Raw genomic sequence first — 7,470 nt, 5'->3', positions numbered from 1 at the left:
CCTCCTTAGCAAGTGAGGTTTGGGCTGGGGCACATCCCTACCCAGCCGAGGGAGCTTCTCCTGCCATGGTGTGTACACACACACACACACACACACACACACACACACACACACAAGGAACAGCAGGTGCGATGTCCCGGGCAGCCCCTGCCAATGCGTTCAGCGCTCCCAGAAAACAGTTTGGTGTGACAGGTGGGAGACCTTTCTACCTTTCCTGTTTTTAGCTTGTTCCCAGGAGCACACACAAGGCTTTTCTACAGTTTCCTTGATGTAAAACTAAGGCCGTGGGCCTCCCAAGCAGAAGCATCCACAGAGCCCACTCCAGCCCAAGCTAGGACCTGAGAAGTCCTTGCTAGACGGTCTGGAGCCCACCTCTGGGTTAGCCCCTCCCCAGGGGCAGTGGAGGGGGGAGCAGACGGCAGCACTCTGAGGCCCCCACTCCAGGACTCCAGCAGTGGTGAAGGGTGTGTGTATCCTAGGCCTCCGTGACAAGGGACCTCACTGGACCTTGGAATGACCTTGTCTCACAGTTCAGGGGTCAGCTCCTGTCAGGCCCCCCAGGCTGGCTCCAGCCTCGGGCAGCGTCCCAAAGTGCCCGGCCTGTGGCAGTGTGACATCTGTTCACCCGGCCTTCTGCTATGTCAACTTCTTGTCTGAGGCCACCATTCCTCTTGGGTCAGGGCCCACCCTAATGTTCTTTCTTCATTAGGTGTGTGTGGCCTTTCCCCATTCTCGGGTCCTGGGATGGTTGGGAGGCTGGTTCGGGCCTCTCCCCAGAAATAGGAAGAATAAATAGAAAGTTTGGAAACCGTGATCACACCCACTAACCCTGGATCCCTTCCCACCCCGATCAACTATGTAAACATCATCTAAAATAATAATAATAAAAAGAGTTAAATTAATTTTTTAAAAAGTTGTGCAAAGACCTTGTTTCCAGATGAAGTCGTACCGACAGACACTGAGGCTCAGGGCCTCAGTATGTGCATTTGGAGGGGCACAGTTCAGCCCATAGCAGGTGGTGTCTGGGAGGACGGAGCTGTGGGAGGCTCCCAAGGTTGCTTCCGGAGGAGGACCTGTGACCTCCTGCATCATGCCACTACCCTTTCTAGGGCCTTCAGGGAAGTCTCCCTGGAAGCCCAACATCTCCGTGGGTCATGTGCAGGGAGGGACATAAGAATAGGAGGGGGGAGGGCCCGGCGGCGTGGCCTAGTGGTTAAAGTCCTCGCCTTGAACGCCCCGGGATCCCATATGGGCGCTGGTTCTAGTCCCGGCAGCTCCACTTCCCATCCAGCTCCCTGCTTGTGGCCTGGGAAAGCAGTTGAGGACGGCCCAATGCATTGGGACCCTGCACCCGCGTGGGAGACCTGGAAGAGGTTCCAGGTTCCCGGCTTCGGATTGGCGCGCACCGGCCGTTGCGGCTCACTTGGGGAGTGAATCATCGGATGGAAGATCTTCCTCTCTGTCTCTCCTCCTCTCTGTGTATCTGACTTTGTAATAAAATAAATAAATCTTAAAAAAAAAAAAAGAATAGGAGGGGGGAAGGCACCAGACCGTGGGGCAAACAGATGGCCTGGCTTGGGCTGCCTTCACCCATAGGGTCCCCAAACAGGATCAGACTGTCACACTGTCATCCAAGAGGAGCACATGACCCTGCCACCTTCCTGAGGCCATTGAGAAGTGGGACACGCAGCCTGGGGCAGGCTCCTCCCTAACATTCTGACTCCCACCTCACTGCTCTTCAGCTGCTTGAGTCCCCTAATTCTCCACAGTAGCCCCAGCCTGGCAGCACCCTCCAGGCTATGCCTGGCTCTGTGTCTCCTCCTCCTCCTCCAGACCTTGACTTCCTCCTCCAGGGAGACCTCCTTGATGATACTGTGCCCTCAAAGAATTATTCGTGCCACCTTGTCCAGAAGGCCCACCCCCTGTCCTGTTGGTGAAGCTGAGAGGACACACAATCAGCCCTTGGCCTTCGGGCTGAGATCAAGTGAGAGGAAGGGACACACTACTGGTGTGGTAGAAGCAGAGGAGGCTGGGGGAGGCAGGGGAAGAAGCCAGCTCAGAGCTGGGCAGAGCTGCAGCCCCTCCTCGTCCCTGCTTGCAGTTGAGAGCACGTGGGACACCTGCAGTGATGGTCAGATGAATGGACTGGCTGGGAGGCAACTGGGAGGCAGGAAGCGTCCTCAATCTCCCAGAGTCCCTGGTGGCTCCAGAGGGGTTGGACATGACCTTGGTGGTGACACTAGGCTTTGGATGCGATGTGTTCCCTTGGAACTGGATAATAATTGAAGAAATGTAAAACACATTTTGTGACCTGGGCCCTGACCACTGGGCTATTCTACCTGGTTGTGCCTGCATAAGCAGTTGATAACCCAGGTGACACTGAGCCGCTCTATCCTCAAGCTGGGACATGATGACTCAGGGACAGGCAGCACGGCAGCCTGCAGGGCAAGGGGGGTGGCGGTGATAGGTTCATAAGGTAGGCGCTATGGAGCACCTGCTGTAATGCCAACCAGGTCAGGAGCAGGAACAGAGCCAGGCAGAGTTGGGACAAGTCCAGAGCAGGCTGTTCCTGGTGTGGACGCTCTTTCTGCCTTTCTTTTGGCTCCAGCTTTCTGAGTTTGCTACAAAGAGCGAGCATCTCCTCTGTAATCAGAAAACAGGAAACAAAGCCACTCTCCCTTCTGTGAGTGTCAGTGGTCCCACGCAGTCCCAGGGCCCTTTGGATCTGCCCTGGTCAGCAGCTCACAGCTCGGGGAGATGGAGCCTCAGCCAAGAAGGTGGTCCTGCCAAAGCTTATGGGCCCTGGGGATTCGTCTTATTACCCAGATCTGAGCTCCCCCGGGAGGCTGGAGATCCAGGAGGTGGGCCTGTGCTGTCACTGGCTGAGAGTGCGTGCAGCTAAGCTGAGAGGTAAGAAGGTGCCCGGGTGGGTCAAGGACTCTGGGGCCTTAATGCTCGTGAGCCTGTTAAGCTTCTTTAGGCCTGGCACTGCCTTGCAAGCAGAGAAGGCCATAGAGTCACTGGAGAAGTGTGAAAACTGTCCCCCACCTGCAAGCTCCCCCCTGACAGCCAGCCCCTGAGCTCTGAAGGTGTGGCCTGTAGCCCTAGTCTATAGCGGCCCCAGGAAGGCCTGCACCTCTCTCTGGGCTGTCATTTCCCAGGGCGACAGCCACACCTACTAGTAGTCAGGGGTCTCCACCTGGGGCCCCTTAGAAGCCCAGGCTCAGAGCTGGGTGCACACCTGTTAAGCAGGCATTCCTAGGCCTCCCGCAAGCTTCTAGGAAGGGCCCAGTTACACATGGGGAAACTGAGGCTGGGGGTGAGGCTCTGCCCCAACTAACGCAGCTTATCTCAGACCTTCTCGTTGTGGTCTGGGCTTGGGCCCTGCCATGGGAGGTAACCTGGTTAAGCCTGTTACCTGGGTTCTCCATGTCTCAGTTTCTCCACTTAGGAAGTAGACACACAGGGGCTCCTGACTCAAGGCCAGAGGAAGATGAAAGGGGGAAGGAATGTGCCAGGCAGAGCTCTGCCACCTTCTGCGTGTGTGTGCCCTCTCACTCTGCTTGGGCCTGCAGCTCCAGCATTCTTCTGTTTCTTCCTCTTTTGTTTAAATTTATTTATTATAGGAGAGGAGAGGAGAGAATCTTGCATCTGCTGGCTTTTTTCACAAATGGCCACAATGGCCTGGTTACTAAAGCCAGGAACTTTATCTGGTTCTCCCATATGGGTGCAGTGGTCACCTTCTGCTCCTTTCCAAGGCCATGAACAGGGAGCTGGGTTAGACGTGGAGCAGATAGGACACAAACTGGTGCCCGTATGGGCTGCTGGCACTGTAGGTGGTGGCTTAACTCACTACACCACACACCAGCCCCTCTTTTTAAAACCTTTCTTTTTTTGGAAGATTTATTTATTTATTTTATTTGAAAGACAGATTTAGGGCCTTGTACTAGATTTAGTCTAGTGGCTGAAGTCCTCACTTCGTACACTCTGGGACCCCATATGGGTGCCAGTTCTAATTCCGGCAGCCCCACTTCCCATCCAGCTCCCTGCTTGTGGCCTGGGAAAGCAGTAGAGGATGGCTCAAAGCCTTGGGACCCTGCACCCATATGGGACATCTGGAGGAGGCTCCAGGCTCCCTGCTTCAGATCAGATCAGCTCAGCTCTGGTCGTTGTGGCCACTTGGGGAGTGAACCATCGGACAGAAGATCTTCCTCTCTGTCTCTCCTCCTCTCTGTACATCTGACTTTCCAATAAAAATAAACAAATCTTTTTTTAAAAAAAGAAAGAAAAGCAGATTTTACAGAGGAGAGACAGAGAAGGTCTTCCAACGACTGGTTCACCCCCCAAATGGCTACAACAGCCAGAGCTGAGCTGATTCAGTGCCAGCTGCCAGGAATCTCAAACCTCCTGTGGGTCTCCCACATGGACACAGAGTCCAAGATCTTGGTCCATCATCCACTGCTCTCCCAGGCCATTAGCAGTGAACTGCATTGGAAATGGAGTAGCCAGGACATGAACGGCTGCCCACATGGGATGCTGGCGCCACAGGGCGGAGGATCAAATGTACCACTGTGTTGACCCCAAGACATTTTCCATGGACACATCCTTGTGCAGCTCAAGGGGCTGTCCAGGTGTCTGTAGAGACTGTGTAAGGATCATTTATATCTTGAACTATTTTGATATGTGACCACATTCCTGTAGTGGTACAGTCAGCTACAGTCAACTGCAGACCGTACAAAATAGAACCTGGCAACTGAACCTGTTCCTTCTGTCACAATGACAACAGTTTCATAACAGAGTACTATTCCATAGGACCCACAGTCTTCACCCATTCCTCAGTGGACAGACACTTGAATTGTTTCTGTTTCCTGCCTACTGTGAAGAGTTTTGCACTATCCATTCCCTTGGAATGCCCAGGAGTGGGACTGCTAATTCATGCTCATTCTATTTTCAGCTTTTAAGGAACCTTCACTCTATTTTCTACAATGATTGCATTAGTTTATTTATTTATTTTTTTAAAGATTTATTTATTTTATTACAGTCAGATATACAGAGAGGAGGAGAGACAGAGAGGAAGATCTTCCATCCGATGATTCACTCCCCAAGTGAGCCGAAACAGGCTGGTGCGCGCCGATCCAAAGCCGGGAACCTGGAACCTCTTCCGGGTCTCCCACACGGGTGCAGGGTCCCAATGTATCGGGCCGTCCTCGACGGCTTTCCCAGGCCACAAGCAGGGAGCTGGATGGGAAGTGGAGCTGCCGGGATTAGAACCGGCGCCCATATGGGATCCCGGGGTGTTCAAGGCGAGGACTTTAGTCGCTAGGCCACGCCGCCGGGCCCAATTGCATTAGTTTAGATTCCCACCAAGAGGGTGCAAGGGTTCCCTTTTCTCTACATCCTTGCCAAAATTTGGTATCTTTTTTTTTTTTAAAGATTTATTTTTGGGCTTGGCGTGATAACGTAGTGGCTAAAGTCCTCGCCTTGAACGCCCCGGGATCCCATATGGGCGCCGGTTCTAATCCCAGCAGCTCCACTTCCCATCCAGCTCCCTGCTTGTGGCCTGGGAAAGCAGTCGAGGACGGCCCAAAGCCTTGGGACCCTGCACCCACGTGGGAGACCCAGAAGAGCTCCTGGCTTCTGACTTCGGATTGGCTCAGCTCCAGTTGTTGTGGCCACTTGGGGAGTGAACCATCGGATGGAAGATCTTCCTCTCTGAATATCTGGCTTTCAAATAATAAATAAATCTTTAAGCTAAATAAATAAATCTTCAAAAAATGATTTATTTTTGTTTGAAAAACAGTGACAGAGGGAGAGAAAGAGAGATCTTCTATCGGCTCGTTCTCTCTCCAAAAGACTCCAATGGCAGGAGTTGGGCCAGTCTGAAGCCAGGAGCTTCTTCTGGGTCTCCTACATGGGATAAAGGGCCCAGTCACTTGGGCCATTCTTCACTTCTTTCCCAGGCCATAGCAAAGGGCTGGATAGGAAATGAAGTATGTGGGATTCAAATCAGTTCCCGTACGGGATGTTGGCAGTGAGGATACAGGTGCTGGACCACAGTGATGGCTGCTCGACTGTTTCCTTTGCTGTGCAAATTCTGTTGTAAAATTTTTTTAAGATTTATTTATTTTTATTGGAAAGACAGATTTATTGAGAGAAGGAGATACAGAGAGTAAGTTCTTCTAACTGCTGGTTCACTCTCCAAATGGCTGCAATGGCCAGAGCTGATCCAATCTGAAGCCAGGAGCCAGGAGCTTCCTTTGGGTCTTCCACACGGGTGCAGGGTCCCCAGGCTTTGGGACATCCTCGACTGCTTTCCCAGGCCACAAGCAGGGAGCTAGATTTGAAGTGGAGCAGCTGGGACATGAATTGGCACCCATTTGGGGTCCTGGCACTTGGAGGTGGAAGATTAGCCAATTGAGTCTGTGTGCCAGCCCCTGTAAAAAAAAAAATTTTTTTTTTCACTTATTTGAGAGTAGAGAGAGAGAGAGAGAGGCGTTTTTCTCCTTGCACTAGTCCACTGCCCAAATGCCCATTCCCATTAGAGTCCTGCGCCAGGTTGGGCCACAGTTGGTTGCTCAGAACTCAATCCATGTCTCCTGTGTGGATAGCATAGGCCGATGCTTCACAGGGTGCACTTTAATGGGAAGGTACAATCAGTGGCAGAGCTGGGATTTAAACCCAGGCTCTGATAGGGCGCGCAAGTGTCCCAAGCAGTGTCCCAACAGGCCTGTTCCTGTGTAGCTTTTCAGTTTGGTGAATTCTACTCGTCTGTTTTTGCTTTGATATTTATGTGCATATGTAGACATAGATATGGAGCCCAAATCAATGCCCTGGAGCATTTTCTCTGTTTTATTCTCTTTTTAAAACAGATTTTTTTTATTTTTATTGGAAAGTCAGATATACAGAGGAAGAGAGACAGAGAGGAATATCTTCTGTCCAATCATTCACTCCCCAAGCAGCCACAATGGCCAGAGCTGAGCCAAACCAAAGCCAGGAGCCAGGAGCTTCTTTCCAGTCTCCCACATGAGTGAAGGGTCCCAAGGCCACAGGCAGGGAGCTGGATGGGAAGCAAGGCCACTGGGATTAGAACTGGCGCCCATATGAGCTCCTGGCACGTACAAGGCAGGGAATTTAGCCGCTAGGTTACTGCACTAGGTCCTGTGTTTTCTTCTGTTTCATTGTTTAGGTTGTCAATTCATTTTGATTTGATTTTTTTTTTTTTTTAGGTTTCTGGGTATTTTCTTTGTTTTATATATATATATATATATTTAAATTAATTACATTGCATTATGTGATACATTTTTTTATGCACTGGGATTCCCCCCTTGAATTGATTTTTGTATAAGGTAAGAGAGGAACAAGTTTCATTCTTTTGCATGTGTATATCCCATCACTATTTATTAAAGAGACTCCTTCTTTCGATGTATATTGTTTTTTCCTTTGATCAAAATCAGTGGCTGTGTATATACA

This window comes from Ochotona princeps, chromosome 14 (genome assembly GCF_030435755.1).
Source record: "Ochotona princeps isolate mOchPri1 chromosome 14, mOchPri1.hap1, whole genome shotgun sequence".
Lineage (NCBI taxonomy): Eukaryota > Metazoa > Chordata > Mammalia > Lagomorpha > Ochotonidae > Ochotona > Ochotona princeps.
Note: the sequence above shows the minus strand (reverse complement) of the source record.